This window comes from Schistocerca nitens, chromosome 1 (genome assembly GCF_023898315.1).
Source record: "Schistocerca nitens isolate TAMUIC-IGC-003100 chromosome 1, iqSchNite1.1, whole genome shotgun sequence".
NCBI lineage: Eukaryota > Metazoa > Arthropoda > Insecta > Orthoptera > Acrididae > Schistocerca > Schistocerca nitens.
The window spans coordinates 456593234-456614387 of record NC_064614.1 but is presented as its reverse complement, the minus strand read 5'-3'; the positions used below and the strand labels follow the sequence as shown (position 1 = coordinate 456614387).

The window sequence follows — 21154 nt, the reverse complement described above, 5'->3', positions numbered from 1 at the left end:
CACCACCAAACATTGCCCCAGTCTCTTGCGTTACATTCCGAACCTCCCCAAAGTGTCTCAAGGAGTGAGGGTCGGTCACACTGTTGTGGTAATCCGTTCGTCGGATGGAACGTTAAGCTTGGCGGAAGTGTTTGTGCTGTTCGAGAGGAGTAAGAGTTATGTGCCGGCACCAAATTTCACCTTCTCGCTTCTCTCATCATCATACAATGCGAACATGACACACACACACACACACACACACACACACACACACTCACACTCACACTCACACACACACACAGAGTACCTCGGGGTCTCCCGGTCAACCATGTCATATGACTTTACTTTTTACCGGTTTGTGCCAAATTAGATCACCTTCAGATCTAACATCTACAACATGACGGTGTCAGCGGGTGCGCGTCGTTACAATAATTATGTTTGCAGCCAAATATAGACAACCAAATTCTTAGGTTTAAAACTATTCAAAATTACTGCAAACCCACCTGTCCATATAATTGTGACTCAGACCAACTCTTCCCCATCGTAAAGGGAAACAGCCTGGACACCCACTTAAAAGTCTTATTTCGAAGACCGTGGTTGCAACGTACTGGGGGAGTAGCGTGCACTTTCAAACAAATCCTTATCGTGTCTACCAAACCGCTATGAGACAGAGAAAAGAACTATCTAACGCTACTTTCCCGCCAATGGGCGAGTGAACGGTCTAAACGTTGGTAGATGGCTCGTCTACCGAGGGGAGCGGTTGTCCACCGTTACATTTATACCCTTATGTACACGTTTTAATTTTTAAACAAGGGGCCAATGACACTGTTAGTGAATAAAACAATAATATGAAGTGATACATTTAAATATCTGGCAGTTGATGGTTGGAGTGCTGACACACAATCTGCGAATCCAGTAATGCGGGCAACTGATGGGCTATGCATAGGGATCGTATCAACCTGCACCGCATCAAAACAGCCTGAAGATGACGCAATGAAGCGTTGAAACTGGTAGCGACAAAATAAATTGAAATCATAAGGACGGCTGTAGATGTTTTTATTTTTTCTTACGATAGTAACGACCATCGTCCCAGAGACCTCCTGCTAAAAGGATGGACATACAAAAGCTTGAAATTGAAGGGGGCCAGGCCGTAGGAGACAGCGTTGTGCTCTGGGGAATATTTTCGTGAATTGCCCGGATGATCTCGTCATTTTTGAAGGCACAGTGTATCAGCACAAGTTTGCATCTATCCTTGGGGACCATATCCGCACGTACTTCAGATTTGTTTTTCCTCGGCACAGTCGCACCTACCAACAGGACATCGCAACGTGTCACACAGCTCGCAGTGTACTTGCATTGTTCAGAGCTCACCAGGATGCGTTTACCGCACTCCCCTGACCAGTAAACTCCCCAGATTCAAACCCAATTGGGAATCTGTGGGACCACCTCGATCGTGCTGTTTGTGCATTGGATACTCACACGGGGCCACGCGGGAGTAGCCGAGCGGTCTCGGACGCTGCAGTCATGGACTGTGCGGCTGGTCCCGGCGGAGGTTCGAGTCCTCCCTCGGGCATGGGTGTGTGTGTTTGTCCTTAGGATAATTTAGGTTAAGTAGTGTGTAGGCTTAGGGACTGATGACCTTGGCAGTTAAGTCCCACAAGATTTCACACACATTTGAACATTTGAACTCAAACGGGAACGTCGCTCAGCTGGCCGTGACACTGGAGTCGGCATGGCTCTTCATCTCTGTCGGCACCTTCCAGAACATCATTAATTCTTTTCCTGTACGCTTCGCAGCGCTTCGTGCTGCAAAAGGTGGTAATTCAGGATTTTGACAAATGGTCACATTAATGTCTCTGGCCAATGTTTAATGTGGGTCAAAGCCAGTCCTAGGGACTGTTTTCTTACTTACCCCAGGTGTTGCTCCTTCACTTTCCAAGTGTGAATTCTGGAAATTGTGCTAACATGTGCTTAATAATAACAACATTGTTGTTATGTGGTTACCTGCCTGCTGTAGATCCTTCGATTGGATATTATTTGTTGACTTTATGAGTATACATTGTCGGTTCTGGAACCTTCGACAGTAGCTAGCAATGTAGAGGTACCCAATCACAGTAGAAATTCGGTTTAATATTTTGAAGAATCAGCCTCAGTTGCGCAAATTTCCTGGTCTTTACCAGGTTTTGGCTAAATTAATGTAGCCTTCTTCAGAAGCATAAAATTACTGTAACATGCCAGGGTAAGGCACAGTCAACATTAAAATTAAAACCTATAGTACCGTGGCACCATGTGCAATCCCGTGCTCAGTGCAATTCCTCGTGCAACGGTCACTGCCAACGTAGTTGCCGCTGCCAACCGACCGCGTGGTGAAAAGATGCCGGGGCTGGACTTCAGTTAAATAGTTTTAATTCGACATGGTACCACGGCACTGTAGGTTTTAATTTTAATGTTGACTGTGCCTTACTCTGGCATGTTATAGTAATTTTATGCTTCTGAAGAAGGCTAGATTAATTTAGCCGAAACCTTGTAAATACTAGAAAATTTGCGTAACTGAGGCTGATTCTTCAAAATATTAGTCTATCACAGTTGCTGACGGCGCTGCAATATGCTAAAAATTCTGTAATTCAATTTGTGATTGATGGAGTACGTGCAGTACTAAATGCCATTTTATGTTGCACTAGCTTCGCGCCCGCTACTTCGGTCGCATAGACTGTGTGGTCTGCAGAGTATTTTTTTTCCGTCTTTAACGAATTTTTATGTTGTTCACAAACTTCAACATCTTCTAAATTTCTCACGCTAATTAACGCAAAGCGACTCTGGTAGCTGGAGTCAGAGGTCTTGTTAAATGTGTCCTTTGAGTTCTTGTGGTGGCTTTTCCATTGAAACTGTCATCCCTTAACATGTGTTTCCTTACGAATCCAGCTCCAGTTTTGACAGATTTAGCTTTACAAATGTTTTAATATACTGGTAACGAAATATTTTCTTCAAAATTTTCACCCCGTTCTTCACCCACCTTATGGGTTGAATTTCCAAAAACACTGAAACAGATTTATTTATTTTTAACTGAGAAGTCAAGTACCAGTTCTCATAGATGTAGCTATAAAATAATTAAGTTAATTATTTTGGAAATTTGTGGCAAGGTCGTATGGGACCAAACTACTCAGGTCATCGGTCCCTAAGCTTACACACTACTTAATCTAACTTAAACTAACTTACGCTAAGGACAACACACACACATCCATGCCCGAGGGAGGACTTGAACCTCCGACGGGGGCAGCCCCGCGAACCATGGCAAGGCGCCCCCTAGACCGCTCGGCTATCCGGCGCGGCCAAGTTAATTATTGGATCGGTGCATAAGTTTGTAGCGTTTTTCCATTATGTTTCATAAACACCAGATATACAAATAACAGAGTCGTTACTCATCAATAAGAAATTTCTCCTTCGCTATTTACAACAGTCTGCCAGCGCTGGGGTAACTTCGATTCCGCGACCGTAGAAATCACGTGATTTTGCGGTGACGAACTCGCCATGTTAGGAGCGAATTTTCATCCGGAAAGGAAGTTCCTTGAAGGTTGTTCGATATAGAGTGGAAAAGGTGAAAATCTGAGAGCGCAAGTTCAGGTGAATAAGTTGGGTGCGGAAACATTTCCCAACCAAACTCCTATGTAGTGTGTTTTGCAAGTCTAACAAGATGCGCGTGGGTGCTATTTTGAAGTAGCATCACTTCACACAGTCTTCTTGGTCGTTGTTCTTGGATTGCTTTTGCAAGGCGTCTCAGTTGTTGACAATAAATGTCAGCAGTGATGCTTACACTTCGGGGAAGCAATTCGTACCACACCACACTGTCGCTGTTTCACCAGGTGCATAACTTCATTTTTTTGTGGATGCGCGCAGTACGGGGTGTTGCTGCTTCGTTTGGGCTCAAGCATTCCTTTCTTTTCATTATTTTAGGAGAAAGACGCCATTTGTCGTCACCAGTAACGATACAGGGTAGGAATGGTTGGTGTTGTTGACGAGCCAATTGATGATGAGCAAGCAGAGATGCACGTATGGCCACCCACTGATTTTCGTGATTTTGGCTTAAACCATGTGGTACCCGTACACGCCATTTTTTAACCTTCCCCACTGCATGCAAATGTCGCACGATGGTGAAATGATCACAGTTCATTACATTTACCAGTTATCGAGTACAGTGACGAGGATTATTGTGGATAATACATTTAAAAGATCTTCATCAAACCCTGAAGATCTTCATGAACGTGGAGCGTCACTAACGTCAAAAAAATCCTCCTTAAAACGAGAAAACCGTTTTCTCGCCATGGTCTGTCCAGTGGCATTATCCCTATACAAGGCGCAAATGTTTCTGTCTGCCGCCTCTGCTGTCATCCGTCTATTGAACTCAGAAAGGAGAATATGTCAGAAATGCTCCGATTTCCTTACTTGGCATTCTGTCTTCTAGCGTCCTCAGCTCTAGTCATTATCTCCAAATGACTCAGTGACAATATATAAACCCAAACAGCAACAGTGAACTACAAACTAAAAATGACAGTCGATAAATAAATCCATGACCACCGGAATACCAACATGCAAAACAAAACCACTACGAACCAACCTAATAATCATTAATAATGATTTACTTACAAACAACTTCCACCTTCTGTTTTACCCGTTGTTGTTGTGGTCTTCAGTCCAGAGACTGGTTTGGTGCAGCTCTCCATGCTACTCTAACCTGTGCAAGCTTCTTCATCTCCCAGTACCTACTGCAACCTACATCCTTCTGAACCTTCTTAGTGTATTCATCTCTTGGTCTTCCTCTGCGATTTTTACCCTCCACGCTGCCCTCCAATACTAAATTGGTGATCCCTCGATCTCTCAGAATATGTCCTACTAACCGATCCCTTCTTCTACTCCAGTTGTGCAACAGATTTCTCTTCTCCCCAATTCTATTCAGTACCTACTCATTAGTTACGTGATCTACCCATCTAATCTTCACCATTCTTCTGTATTTTACCCCCTAGTGGTTGAATTTCGAAAAACGCTGAAGCAAGTATTTATTTATTTATTTATTTATTTTTTAAATTTCTGACCGACAAACCAAATACTAATGTTCGTAGGTCTAGCTTCAAAACTGCCTTAATAGCGACATATTTTTAAAAACCCTCTCATCCCCTACTTCACCCCATTACGGCCGAATTTCGAATAATCACTAACTAAACGACGCCTACAGGTATAAGATCAACACCCCTCTTCAAATTTCAAGTGTCCATGTCTACAGCGGTTTGTGCTGAATAATGATGAGTCAGTGAATCAGTCAGACCTATTTCGCCCCCTTAGCGGTTAAATTTCCAAAAACGGTGAAACTTGTATGTTTTCATTTGTAAGCGAGAAGGCGAATGGAACTGCCATAGGTTTGCATTTAAAAACGCTTTCACAATGGAATATCCTCATAAAACATATTCCCACCCCCACCCCCCACCCGTTTCACCCCTTATGGCTTGAATTCACAAAAACAGTGAAATGAGTATTTTTTTTTATTTCAAACAGAGAAGAGAAAAACAAATTTTCGTAGATTTAGCTTGAAAAATGTTTGCATAAAGAAATATTTTTGTAAAAACTTTCATCCCCTATTTCATACCCACAGAGGTTAAATTTCCAAAAATGTTGAAATACGTATTTCTGACCAAATACCAGTTTTCGTAAGTGCAACTTCACAACTTCCTTAGTAGCGACATCTCTTCAACAAGCTTTCATCCTCGCCTATTACGCATACGCAACACGAAATGCAAATGGCACACCATCCGTCTATTTGTTAACGTGGTAAGTAGGCCTTTGTTGATAGTTCAGGCAACTATGCCTTTGCCATCTGACATACCTACAAGATGCTTCACGGCTAGTGACGAAAACGAAATGTGGAACCAAGCGACCACACGGCCGAAATTACTGTGGAAAGTCGCCAGTCATCCATGTATAAGCTGGCCACAAATTTAGAATTCGCCTATTGAGCCGAACAATGGGTTCGAACTAGTGCTGCAGTATTTTTATAAACTACGAAGAGTGTGCTTAGCACATTATGCTACGCAATCGAGTCTAATGGAAAATACTGTCTCACCGGACAAAATTGAAACTCTCAATTTTTACATTCCTAAATCATGCTCCAGTTCGCGTGATCCCCTCATATTCAAAATGCGAAATAAAAGTCCTGGTACAAATTCGCATGTTTCATGCACTTACATTATAATCCTAGTAAAGGAATTTTTTTTGTAGATACCGCTACAGCGGTACTATGCAGTAAGAGATCTTCACCAAAGCGTTAAAAGTCAACATCCGCTGTAGATACAATGGATATCGTACTGTTTCTCGTACAAGAAGTCTAGGCAAGAAAATTAAGATTTCGTCTTGGTTGGTCCAAGGACAATAACAGAGTTACGGTAAGGGCCAGTGGACTCGTTTTTTGCCCTCCGTCTCAATTAGGGTTCTTGTGATTCCTCTGTATTGCTTTACGCAAGTTACACGATGGCTGCTTCACGGAGGGCAAGCCCGATTCCTTGCCTTATCGTTGCAAATGCGCTTTGGCTTCATTTGTAGTAACTACCTTTCGTTATGGCGTTAAGCAGCAACAAACAAAAAACAGAAGAAAACGTTTGTTGACGCAAAGCCACTCGTGATTTCAGTGAAATAAGTCAGTCATTATTTTAGTGCTGTCTGCTAAACACGTGGTTCTCCTCTCTTAGGCTGCAATTTTATGCTCGGACGGAATTAAAAACCTTGTACACAGCTACTGCTTATTCTTGATCGGTAAGTTCATTACGTTGAGAAGTAGGCCATAGATATCCGTAACTCTTTTTATATTTTTTATCACTAGGAGAACTCGAAATAAATGCCTTTTTTAAATGGAATCATTGCCGCCGTATGATTGTAAGTCTTCGTTATTTATTTATTTCACTTTCGCGATTTCAAATGCATGTCGTCGTCAAAATACTACTTAACATATGTAGACATACACTGATCAACCACCGACCTACTATGGATATAAACCCGTCCAGGCGGTAGCAACATCACCTGGCAAGTATTGACTGCTAGTCAGACACACGCACGGTACACGTGTGTAGAGCAGGGAAGGCGCGCGATCTATCTGAATTTGACCGAGAGCAGATTTTGATGGCCCGGAGGCTCGTCAAGAGCCTTTCGGAAACTGAACGCCATGTCGGGTGTTCGAGGAGGACTGTGCTGACTGTCTTCAACACGTGGCGAAACCAGGGTGAAACAACATTCAGACGTAATAGGGTTGGGCGGCCACTCCTAATTACAGATGTCGGATGTCGTAGGCTGGAAAGACTGGTAAAACTGTGTTGGAACTAAGATCAGACGTAAATGCTGGACAGATTGCAAGTGTTATAGTGATTAAAATTCTTCTGGGTATTATGCCGCGTCATTGCTAGAAACTAACAACAATTCGCTCGAAACGTCGGTTTTAGTTTATTATTGTTACTAGTTTTTAGCAATGTCGCGGCATTATATCCAGAAGAATTTATATCACTATGACACCCAGGCCCCCACAACCGCACGAGTGGTCGACTGTGAAGAGCGGACAAATTGAATAGCTGGCCGGCGGCCATTAGAGTGGTAAACTGACGCACGGATTTCGAATGTTTATACATCGCTTTTGGTTATAAAATGCCTTCCCTAGAGTTAGGTCACAAACATAATGCCTCATTTAAATACGTTACTACAATATAGTTTTTAATTTATGACAAACAGCAACTAGTCACTGTTTATGAATTTATGTTACGTAGTACATGGAATCTGCCGTAGCTAAAAGTTATGCACTGGACCCCTAGCATTTTTCGTACTTCATTTACGATTGATGTACGCAAAATGCATCAAAATACTCGAAGATTTGCCCACTATGTTAATAGATATTTTCTGACTCTACCTTGCTTTAGATTTTATGACGAAAAGTGCGTTATATATGGCGTAGTGCTTTGGCAACTCACGAACAAATTATCGTTTCAACCTAACCTAGACCATGAAAACACTACCGATCAGCCAGCTACAACAAACAAGACTTCAGGCAGGCATCCGGTATCGCATTAGTCACAATATTTACTTTCGAAGACGTACACTTCAGTTTATATGTGTGGTTTTTTCATATAATAAATAAAACTCAACAACTGTTCCATCGAGAGAAGTTGTGAAATCAGATTACAATTACACACATTCAGTTGCATTTTATAACGATAAAAAGCCTGCTTGCAACTCAACTTTTATAGTTAAAATAAAATGTGGTTCACAAAGAAAAATTTATCTTCTGCTGTATATGGTCTGGAAAACGAAAGATGGATGGAACAGCATCATCCTTCAGCTTTCTGCGATTTACGTAATTTTCAAGGAAACAACTTTCTTCAAAATGATCGGAACATATAAAATGGTATTCTATCGGTCGGAAATCTTGCCTCCTGACAGCGTGTAACCATTTTTGTAACAGCTGTGGTTTTGAGAAAGGAAACCTGCAAATATATGCACAGACATTATGCTAATACCGTGTTACAAAAACATTTACTAAGCAAGTGCACTGACATACAAAACAACTTAAAATATCCACATACCTGTGAAATGTAATATTCGTTCCTTTCTCGAATTTATTTGTACAATTAATCGCTGCACAACTCTTCACCATTGTACTTCTTTTGATTGGAACGTACAAACAGTAGAATTACGAGTAACAAATACTGTATGTACGCCCCAACAAATATACCACGTTGAATCAGGGTCTTCATAAACAACTGTACTACACAACACATCAGACTACAACCACTATAATGGCGTCCAGCCGAAGGTTCAAATTATCCCGCGACTGCAGCGCCATCAGTGAGTCTAGTTATTTTTTACGAGGTCTTTGATGACACCGGACGCGGAAGCCTACGTTCTTATAGGAGTGCAAGTGTGTGTGAACACCCACAGTGCACCGAACACTCCTAACGATGGGCCTCCGCAGGCGACGACCCATGCATGTGCCAACTTTAACACCACGTCATCGGCAACTGTTCTGAAATCGGCACATGACCATCGGCTCTAAACGTTGGGCAGTGACAGAGCGTTGCATGGTCTAATGAATCCTGATACCTTCTTCGTCCTGGCGATGGTAGGGCACGAATCTTTTGTGTTCCAGCGGAACAGCTCCTTGACAGCTGTACTGCGGGACGGAGACAAGCTGGTGGCGGCTGTGTTATACTCTGGAGAACATTCGTGTGGGCACCTGTGGATGCAATGGAGTTGGTGCGAGGCACCATGCCAGCCAATGACTATCGTCCACTGGTTGCAGGCCACGCACATTCCTTCATGACGATCGTGTTTCCTGACGACAGTGGCAATTTTCAACGAGTTCAAAATGTTCAAATATGTGTAAATTCATAAGGGACCAAACTGCTGAGGTCATCGGTCCCTAGACTTACACACTACTTAAACTAACTTACACACTCACGCCCGAGGGAGGACTCGAACCTCCGGTGGGAGGGACCGCGCAATCCTTAACATGGCGCCTCAAACCACGCGACTACTCCGCGTTCAACGAGTCACAAGGCCAGGAGTGTGATGGAGTGGTTCGAGGATCACAGTGGCGAGTTCCAATTGATGTGCTGGACACCCAGCTCGCGAGATGTGAATCCGATCGTACACATTTAGGATGCGATTGAACTTGGCGGCAGAGCTCATCTCCCCCTTACCCGGAATTTACGGGAATGAGGTGACTTGTGTGTGCAGATGTGGTGCCATCTCCCTCCACCCACCTACCAAGGCCTCATTGCTTCCATGCCACGAAGCGTCGCCGCTGTTAGCCGTGGCAAAGGTAGACGTACAGGCTATTAGGAAGGTGGTCATAATGTTCTGGCTGATCAGTGTGTATACTAATCGTCTCATCATAAGATATGAGTGCGAATTAAGAACAGGGATCGTAGCTAACATTACTTACGGAAGACCTATTTTAACGTAACGTGCTGTGATTATTGTGACCAACCCAGTGCTATTGGCTCGTGCTTATAATAGCATGTACGTTAAAGTGTGTCTGCCTTGATTAACATTAGTTGTAATCCCTGTTCTCAGTTTGCACTCATATCTTATGATGAGACGACTGGTAGATGTTATATGTCCACATATATTTTGTAGTACTACGTCGATGACATGTCATTCAGACATGTCTTTATTTAATGATTTCTTAGTCCCCCTGCGCTTCAGAGTGGCCCTACAGGCAAAATCGCGATAGTGAAGCAAACAAAAAATAGTAAAAAAGCTTAGTCAAATGGTAGTAATGATTTCATTTAAAAATATGTTAATGCTACGGTCCGTAAATGTGGAGAAATCATCAAATGCTTGTAGTTTCAGAGCGTCGTTACTTAAACAGAACTTTAGTCATGCTTTAATATTTCAGAAATCTCAGTGGTGTTTGTCTATATTGTTGTTACTATCAAGTAACTACGAAGCTGGTCATGACATATGCAAAGTACATGCGGGTACGAGATGTTATACGAGTCTCACTTTCCATGCAGCGCGGAAGGTGCTTGTGATCAGTTAATAATGTAAGACAGGGGCGGGCAAACGTTGCACGCGGCTCATGAGCACACAGCGCTACACGTGTGCTGCTCGCGTGCAATCGTCCACTGGGGCAGTGGCGACAGCCGGCAGGTTGCGGCAGTGTAGTGCCAGGCTAAGCTGCGGACGTTGATACGAAGCGACCACTACGTAGTGAACGTTGTATTTCAAGAACCGGAAAATGCAGAGTGAAACAAGGAAACGGAGAAGTGGAAATTTGCTATCTTTCAAAAAGTAATGGGAGAATCATTTTTTCTTTGTGCAAAAACGTGAAAATTCGAAATGTTTAGTATGTGGCAGTATTCTCGCTGGTCAGTGGAAGTTTAGTATTGAAGGCCATTATAATAAATTTCACAAGGACGAGTACAGTTTATTGTCGGATTCTGAGCGGATGGGGAAATTGACTGAGCTTAAGAAGAGCGATCTGACGATACTAAATGAATCTGTCGTAGTTGCTGTGGTCACGAGAGATCTGCAACTTTCTTTCGTCATGTCTCTCATCTATCTGATTTAACATTTTATGGAGCACTGTTTTCAATTTTTCAGGACGACAACAATAATAGCCCAGCAGTACGTGCAAGATTGCGCTTAATATAGCGAGAGCTGGGAAACCATTTGCTGAATTAGTAAGTCTCGGTTAAGAGCAGATATCAGTGATGAAAATTTAAGTAACTGTTTGCGTTTGTCTGTACGTAGAAATTTTGTTCCACTCCACCTACGATAATTAAATAAAACGTATCGTAGGTAATAGGTACTCTTTCAAACCACGATATCTTTCAAGCACTCCTACTAACCTTATTCTTTCATTCAATAAAGCAAGATAGGAAACTAAACGCATTGCAGAGGAAGGAGCGGACAGAAGGTATGGTGGGGAGGGGAGATAAGCGGGTGGCCAGCTTTCTCCTGTGTGCACGCAGAACACCTGTTAACTGCACGCGTGCAAGTGCACCGGACACGTGCAGGATTCCTGCCCGCCCCTGATGTAAGATATCTTTTATAGTGAGTGATAGCAGATCATCAGTGAACTTAATAGCTATTTTTTTACATTATATTTAACAAACAAGCTGTTTACACAAACGCATGGCAGTGATATGAATGTGTTCGTTTCATAAATTTTGTACACTGTGAACCATTTATATTTCAGTCGCCATTATTAACGTTTTATAAGAATCTTTCATTCTTAAGTGAGCTCTTTGGTGACTGGTTTATATGCAACGCCTTCAAATATACGCGAAGTTTCAGCGCCCACTTTATATTCGTAATTCGACTTGAAAGTATAATTCCTGTTCAGAATAGGAGATGAATTGCTTAGTCTATTGCAGTGTTTCGGGAATCTGGGGCGTGTGAGGCACAAATGATACAGACGTTGTGTAGAGAACATAGAGCAAGGAATATGAGAACGAAGTCTGTTGCTTCAGAATGCTTTTATAAAACATTCTTGGGGTTTGTTGACGCGGTAATAAACAGAGAATGTTCTATACGTAACGCAACGGTTTTGTTAAAATAGATTTGTACGAATGCCGAAAAGAAAATCCATGAAGTTAATGAGCGCACGGTGTAGTGATGGCTCGTGCAAAATGTTACCAGTTTCCTATCATGTTGGGGCCTATAGCCTTCTGACTTACGAGGGCAGAAATCGTTACTAAATTGAACGTATTCGTTTTACGTCTATTAACTGAGCTGTTTATATATAAAGTATTATAATTAATTTTTCATCGTTCGGAGGAATAAAAAAATGAAAATAATAATAGCAACAGTGGGAATCGAACCCGAATTTATATATTACTAATCCGTGCACTAAACAAATAGGCTACAAAATTTATACATACATCAAAGGTCGAAAATCCCTCGCACTTTATACTTATAGAACTTAAGCGCTATTGGCGAGTCTTGTTCCGCTGAACATCTCAGTGCTGCGAACAAGCTGCTTCCATATCTCAGTAAATAAAAAAGATTCTAGTATTCATCATAAAATGTTCGTGCCCCTTTATGTGCTATCATTTGAGAAATATCTCACATTTATTTCTTCAACCTTCTATGAAATATAACGATTTTTATGACAAAATGATTCCCGATGCGCAGGGTCAGAAATGGGCGCATTGAGCAGGACCGTGTAGCAGTTACAAAACCAATACCTCGAGAACAAAATGAGATATAGTTTTGCTCTCAGTTTTAAATAAAATTTAGACATTTTATCAACATTTCGTACACATTAATGTACGGACTAAAATGAACTGTACACAAAATTTACGCAATTCGTTTTTACCTCTGCAAATGTTTTAAAATTTCTTGCGAAGTTTTCCTTAATTTGGCACAGCACAGTAACGGTGACTAATAACGACAAGAAATTCAGTACTTTCTGGAGTGAAGATATCAGACTGTAAGATATGAAAAATCAAATTTTTTTTCACCTAAATGGTTCAAATGGCTCTGAGCACTATGGGACTTAACATCTATGGTCATCAGTCCCCTAGAACTTAGAACTACTTAAACCTAACTAACCTAAGGACAGCACACAACACCCAGCCATCACGAGGCAGAGAAAATCCCTGACCCCGCCGGGAATCGAACCCGGGAACCCGGGCTTGGGACGCGAGAACGCTACCGCACGACCACGAGATGCGGGCTTTTTCACCTAATAATTTCCTCTAAATCAGATGGTAGGTACTTCATAACAGCCAGCATCACAACCCACACGAACGTCCGATATAAAAATTAATAACTCAAGAATGAAATGAGGTATCTTCTGTTCTCAGTCTTAATAAAATTTCTATATCTTATCCACATTTCATATGCAGCAATGTAAGGGCTACAATCAACTGTGCAAAAAATTTACGTAGTTCGTTTTTACCTCTGCAGAAACTTTAAAATTTCGTGCTATGCTTTACTTAATGTGATGTAGTACAGTAACTATGATTAATAACGAAAGGAAATTCATGCCTATGTCGAGCAAAGATATCAAACTGTAACATGTGCAAAAATCAAATTTTTTTCACTGATTAGTTTTTTTAAATCGGGTGGTAAGTATTTCATAGTTACCAGAACGCCGTCTCTCAGCACAGCTAGTAGCATTAGGGAAGCAGTACAGTGACAAAAGAAAGCTGCTCTCAACACGGAATATAGAGGGTACGTCTGTTGCAGTCAGAGCGTTAAATTTCATAATTGAGAGAAATAAAATCGTGATGACTGGGTGATGTCCTTAGGTTAGTTAGGTTTAAGTAGTTCTAAGTTCTAGGGGACTGATGACCATAGATGTTAAGTCCCATAGTGCTCAGAGCCATTTTTTGAGGGATAAAATAAAATCAAAAAAGTGTTGGTAGTACTGGGATACGAACCCGAGCCGACGAATTGCCACTGCCTGTGCTAAACCACTCTGCCACAGTGCCGTTATGAGAACGGCTCCTGTAAAATACCCCATACTCTACGCTTGCAAAATATTTTACATGCAGTGCTAGAAGAAAAATTGTGATCTGGTACTGTGAGCAACATAGCACCGTCAGTGCTGGCAAAGATGACATCGCATCAGAGCATGCTCAGTCGAAAACAATCTGCGTCCCTTCTCCGAGTTGATCGTAGCGCGGGTGACGTGATTTCAAGCACTCCACACTGGTTTCTAGTTATCGTGGAGACTGCGCTACAGAAGATATTTTCGTCCAGTTTATTTGCATAGCAGCATGCATTTGAAGAGCTGTGATGTGATTTTAGTGCAATTTCCAGGTTTCATTTCAAAGAGAAAAGGCATAATTTTAGTGCTACGAGGGTTGACTGAAAGGTAATGCCTCCACCTTCGTAACTCTTCCAAAAGTTGGCAGCATTGATATGCGGCATGTGCTGGCTCTTCTCCACAGCTCCAGTTGGTGGGAAGCCTTAGCATTGAACGGTTGTGTTGTTACAGTGTAAAGTATGGAACCCTGCGCAGACGGTCGGTCAATGCGATTTAAGCAACGTGTAGTTCAAAAATGGTTCAAATGTCTCTGAGCACTATGGGACTCAACTGATGTGGTCATAAGTCCCCTAGAACTTAGAACTACTTAAACCTAACTAACCTAAGGACATCACACACATCCATGCCCGAGGCAGGATTCGAACCTGCGACCGTAGCAGTCGCACGGTTCCGGACTGCGCGCCTAGAACCGCGAGACCACCGCGGCCGGCGCAACGTGTAGTCACTGAATTCTTAACAGCAGAAGGTGTCATCCCAAAGGAGATTCATCAGAGAATGAAAGCAGTTTGTGGTTTGTGTTGATGTGAAAGGAAAAGGGAAATGTTTTCCTGCAGCATGACAATGCCAAACCACACACATTACATGCCACCACAACAGAACTTCAGAGACTGAATCTCATCACCGTACGGCATCCTCCATACAGTCCAGATTTAGTACCGTCTGACTTCCATCTGTCCCCGATAATGAAAGACGATCTGCGGGGACATCATTATGCTTCTGATGAAGACGTTGAGAGAACTGTGAGACTATGGTTGTGGAAACAGTGTGTCGACTTCTTCCGTGACGGCTTCAGAAAACTTGTTCATTGTTGGCAGAAATGTATCCAATTGGCTGGTGATTATGTGGAAAAGTGAATATTGTTAATTAATGATCACATTCTAAGGATTATTTCTGCATTTGATTCCAATCCAAACCAAATTAACGAAGGTGGAGGCATTACTTTTCATTCAACCCTCGTATATAACAGTGTGCTGTACCACATTAACACATGATCCCCGACTGCCACTGGCGCGTTGTTCATAGTTGTTAAATAGTCCTGGTCGCAGATTGTTGTTCTGCTTTAATTCCAGCGAAATTTATCCTTTAGTTTGCTTATGAAATTTTACTTTTGGGGCATTGCCAAATTGTCTGTTATGATGTTGTGTAGTAAGTTGTTTGCAGAATTTAGCTGCGATATAAGAGTTGTGTTCCTGGGTTAACTGCAAACCTCTTTTGTACATCACGTTACAAGTATTAATAACCCGTTTCTGTAGATTAGTATTCATCGTGTCTGGCTGCTGTGCGGAGGACCCGGTTTCGATTCCCGATAGTGTCGGGGATTTTTTTCCTTGGTGGGAAGACTGAAATTGGGTGCACCCAGCCTCACCAGGCCAGTTGGGGAGCTACTTGACCGAGCAGTAGCGGCTCCAAGATCAAAACAGCCGACAGCGACCAGGAGAAGTGAGTGCTGACCACACGTCAGCAATCTCTTCTGCCTTAGTAATGTATTATTCTCTAAAATGTTACACTGAGGTGACAAAAGTCGTGTGATAGCGATATGCACAGATACAAGCTATAAAAGAACGGTGAATCAGGTGATTCGTGTGAAAATGTTTCCCATGTGATTATGGCCGTACGACAGGAATTAACAGACTTTTAATCCGGGGTGGTAGTTGACGCTAGACGCATGGGGCATTCCGTTTCGGAAATCATTAGGGAATTTAACGACAGGAAGCAGCGGCGTTTGCGTAAAGCTGTCAGTGCTAAAAGACAAGCAACACTGCATGAAATAACTGCAGAAAGCAGTGTGGGACGTACGATGAAAGTATCTGTTAGGATAGTGCTGCGAAATTTGGCGTTAATGAGCTATGGCAGCAGACGACCGACGTGAGTGCCTGAGGTAACAGCACGACATCGCCTCTCCTGGGCTCGTGACCGTTATCGGCTGGACCCTAGCGGACTGGAAAACCGTGGCCTGATGGTATGAGCTCCGATTTCAGTTGGTAAGAGCTGATGGTATGGTTTGAGTGTGGCGCAGACTCCACTAAGCTATGGACCCAGTTTGTCAACAATGCACTGTGCATGCTGATGGTGACTCCATAATGATGTGGGCAGTGTTTACATAGAACTGAACCAATCGTTGACTGGAATTGATCATTATCGGCTGCTAGGGATCGTTTTCATCCATTAATGGACTTCATGTTCTCCAACAACGATAGAACTTCTATGAATGGCAATGCCTCACGTCGCTGGGCCACAATTGTTGGCGTCTGCTTTGAAGAACAGCCTGAACAATTCGAGCGAATGACTTCGCCACCCAGATCGCCCGACATGAATCCCATCGAACATTAATTGGACCTAATCGAGAGGTCAGGTCGTGCAAAAAATCGTCCACCGGCAACACTTTCGCAATTATGGTCGGCTATAGAGGCAGAATGGCTCAATATTTTTGCAGGGGACTTCCAACATCGTGAGTCCATACCACGTCGAATTGCTGCAGTACAGCCGGCCGGTGTGGTCGAGAGGTTCTAGCCGCTTCAGTCTCGAACCGCGCCACGGCTACGGTCGCAGGTTCGAATCCTGCCTCGGGCATGGATGTGTGTGATGTCCTTAGGTTAGTTAGGTTTAAGTAGTTCTAAGTTCTAGGGGACTGATGACCTCAGATGTTAAGTCCCATACTGCTCAGAGCCATTTGATTTTTCTCCACTACGCCGGGCAAAAGAAGGTCCGACACGATAATTGGAGGTATACCGTGACTTATGATCCTCATTCTGTACTGATCGTTGATGTCATCATTTTCTTCAGATGCTGAATCTGATGGTATTAGATATATGTGTTTGAGAAAAACATTTCCGTTTCCGCTCAACATTTAAAAACCTTCGTCATACCACCTTCGAGAGCCACGAGGGAGACTGCGAGGAAATGAGGCCTGCGGTGAGTGTTGAAGCCGCTGATATAGTGGACGTGGGTGCCAGCACTCCCCGATGCGATACAAGCCGGTCCGCGGTGTTTTGTCTCTTACCAACAGCGCGAGAGCGCGACAATACCGACACAATAGAACAGACACAGCTCAGTCCCACGGTCGCACCAGCTCTTTCATGAGACACAAGGAGATCTGACACAATGTGCCATCAAGGACTAATGTAATCACTTCCGGCATTCCCGCCCAAACTGTGCAAGTACTCAGCTCAGGCCTAGATCTTAGGACCATAACCGTCACAATATGTGACAAACGTTCTGCGATTTCCATCCCAGAAACTGAAGTACCTCGTTGTTATTGTGGTCTTCAGTCCTGACACTGGTTTGATGCAGCTCTCCATGCTACTCTATCCTGTGCAAGCTTCTTCATCTCCCAGTACCTACTGCAGCCTACATCCTTCTGAATCTGCTTACTGTATTCATCTCTTGGTCTCCCTCTATGATTTTTACTCTCCACGCTGCCCTCTAATACTAAATTGGTAACCGAGCGAGGTGGCGCAGTGGTTAGCACACTGGACTCGCATTCGGGAGGACGACGGTTCAATCCCGTCTCCGGCCATCCTGATTTAGGTTTTCCGTGATTTCCCTAAATCCTTTCAGGCAAATGCCGGGATGGTTCCTTTCAAAGGGCACGGCCGATTTCCTTCCCCATCCTTCTCTAACCCGAGCTTGCGCTCCGTCTCTAATGACCTCGTTGTCGACGGGACGTTAAACACTAATCTCCTCCTCCTCCTCCACTAAATTGGTGATCCCTCGATGTCTCAGAACATGTCCTACCAACCGATCCCTTCTTGTCCTCAAGTTGTGCCACGAGCTCCTCTCCTCCCCAATTCTATTCAATACCTCCTCATTAGTTATGTGATCTACCCATCTAATCTTCAGCATTCTTCTGTAGCACCACATTTCGAAAGCTTCTATTCTCTTCTTGTCTAAACTATTTATCGTCCACGTTTCACTTCCATACATGGCTACACTCCATACAAATACTTTCAGAAACGACTTCCTGACACGTAAATCTATACTCGATGTTAACAAATTTTTCCTCTTCAGAAACGCTTTCCTTGCCATTACCAGTCTACATTTTATATCCTCTATACTTCGACCATCATCAGTTATTTTTCTCCCCAAATAGCAAAACTCCTTTACTTCTTTAAGTGTCTCATTTCCTAATCTAATTCCCCCAGCATCACCCGACTTAATTCGACTACATTCCATTATCCTCGTTTTGCTTTTGTTGATGTTCATCTTATATCCTCCTTTCAAGACACTGTCCATTCCGTTCGACTGTTCTTCCAAGTCCTTTGCTGTTTCTGAAAGAATTACAATGTCATCGGCGAACCTCAAAGTTTTATTTCTTCTCCATGGATTTTAATTCTTACTCCGAATTTTTCTTTTGTTTCCTTCACTGCTTGCTCAATATACAGATTGAATAACATCGGGGAGAGGCTACAACCCTGTCTCCCTCCCTTACCAACCACTGCTTCCCTTTCATACCCCTCGACTCTTAGAACTGCCATCTGGTCTCTCTCTCTTTTCCTTCCGTTCATCAATACGCTTACAGATCACATTGGCAAAGTTTTGAGCAAGTTTGGTGTGGAAACTAACATCAGACCCACCAGGAAGATAAAAGAATTTTTAAGATAGGCAAAAGATATACGACATCCTTTGGCTACACCGGGAGTATATATAATTCCTTGTAGGTGCGGACTAGTTTATATTGGTACCACAAAAGGAAGTGTTTTTTTTTTGTCATCAGTGTACTGACTGGTTTGATGCGGCCCGCCACGAATTCCTTTCCTGTGCTAACCTCTTCATCTCAGAGTAGCACTTGCAACCTACGTCCTCAATTATTTGCTTGACGTATTCCAATCTCTGTCTTCCTCTACAGTTTTTGCCCTCTACAGCTCCCTCTAGTACCATGGAAGTCATTCCCTCATGTCTTAGCAGATGTCCTATCATCCTGTCCCTTCTCCTTATCAGTGTTTTCCACATATTCCTTTCCTCTCCGATTCTGCATAGAACCTCCTCATTCCTTACCTTATCAGTCCACCTAATTTTCAACATTCGTCTATAGCACCACATCTCAAATGCTTCGATTCTCTTCTGTTCCGGTTTTCCCACAGTCCATGTTTCACTACCATACAATGCTGTACTCCAGGCGTACATCCTCAGAAATTTCTTCCTCAAATTAAGGCCGGTATTTGATATTAGTAGACTTCTCTTGGCCAGAAATGCCTTTTTTGCCATAGCGAATCTGCTATTGATGTCCTCCTTGCTCCGTCCGTCGTTGGTTATTTTACTGCCTAGGTAGCAGAATTCCTTAACTTCATTGACTTCGTGACCATCAATCCTGATGTTAAGTTTCTCGCTGTACTCATTTCTACTACTTCTCATTACCTTCGTCTTTCTCCGATTTACTCTCAAACCATACTATGTACTCATTTGACTGTTCATTCCGTTCAGCAGATCATTTAATTCTTCTTCACTTTCACTCAGGATAGCAATGTCTTCAGCGAATCGTATCATTGATATCCTTTCACCTTGTATTTTAATTCCACTCCTGAACCTTTCTTTTATTTCCATCATTGCTTCCTCGATGTACAGATTGAAGAGTAGGGGCGAAAGGCTACAGCCTTGTCTTACACCCTTCTTAATACGAGCACTTCGTTCTTGATCGTCCACTCTTATTATTCCCTCTTGGTTGTTGTACATATTGTATATGACCCGTCTCTCCCTATAGCTTACCCCTACTTTTTTCAGAATCTCGAACAGCTTGCACCATTTTATATTGTCGAAGGCTTTTTCCAGGTCGACAAATCCTATGAAAGTGTCTTGATTTTTCTTTAGCCTTGCTTCCATTATTAGCCGTAACGTCAAAATTGCCTCTCTCATCCCTTTACTTTTCCTAATGCCAAACTGATCGTCAGCTAGCGCGTGTTATTTTTCTTACTCGAGAATAATAATAAAACCTTGTGTATGGGGAAGTAAGTTGCAATGCTCTCGCTGCTGAAAGGCTGTACAGGGAACGATTTCCTAATTGGCATCATCCGTCACGACAAGTGTTTATTTCTCACGATCGACGAAAGCGGGAGACTGGTTCACTGGAAAGAAGAAACGAGGGACCTGCCAACATGGCGGCAACTCGCACACCCGATTTTTGAAGACGAGGTGCTGAAACGTGTTGTAGCGGACCGCTCTTGTCGTAATACACGTGAGACGGGCGCTGCACATACTAGCGTGTGGCGAGTACTCCACGAACAACAATTACATCCATATCACCCACAACGAGTCCATGCAATGCTTGTGAGTGACTGTGCACCAAGGGCCACATTGTGTCAGTGGTTGCTCCAACGATGGATTGATCGACCAGATTTCTCCCGAACCGTGCTGTTTATTGACGAGGCTCTTTTCATCGTGGTGGTATTTCGAATAGCAGGAATAGGCATGTCTCTGATGAGGAAACCCCTGAGGTAGTAGAGTCACAACATCAACTACGTTTTGCTGTGAATATCTGGGCTGGCATTGTAGGTAACAATCTCATTGGGCCATACCTTTTACCTGGCCCTCTGAATGGCCACCTGCACTTGTTCGTGCAAAGAGCTCTACCTGAGTTCTTGAAGAACCTTCCCATGGCTGTTTGTCTGTAACCATCTCAGTGCTGTATTTCCTGGTCGCTGAATTGGAGGGAAGGTCCTAATTCATGGCCTTTGAGATCACCTGGCCTTAATCCCCCTGATTAATTCCTATGGGTATTTCTAAAGTCACTTGTTTATGAGACCCCAGTGGATACGGAGATGGAATTAGTTGCCTGAATTATAGCTGCCTGTGATGTGATTCGAAACACACCATGGATATGTGTCAAGGTGCGTCAGAATCTTCTTTGCCGATGTCATACTTGCGTTGAGGTTG

At 43.0% G+C, this 21154-nt stretch overlaps 1 protein-coding gene across 4 annotated transcripts in view; it reads left to right on the top strand.

The window, feature by feature from the left end:
* The window catches only part of LOC126251706 (CAP-Gly domain-containing linker protein 1), a 571456-nt gene that overhangs the window by 29954 nt on the left and 520348 nt on the right, over positions 1 to 21154 (top strand). The window lies entirely within an intron of this gene.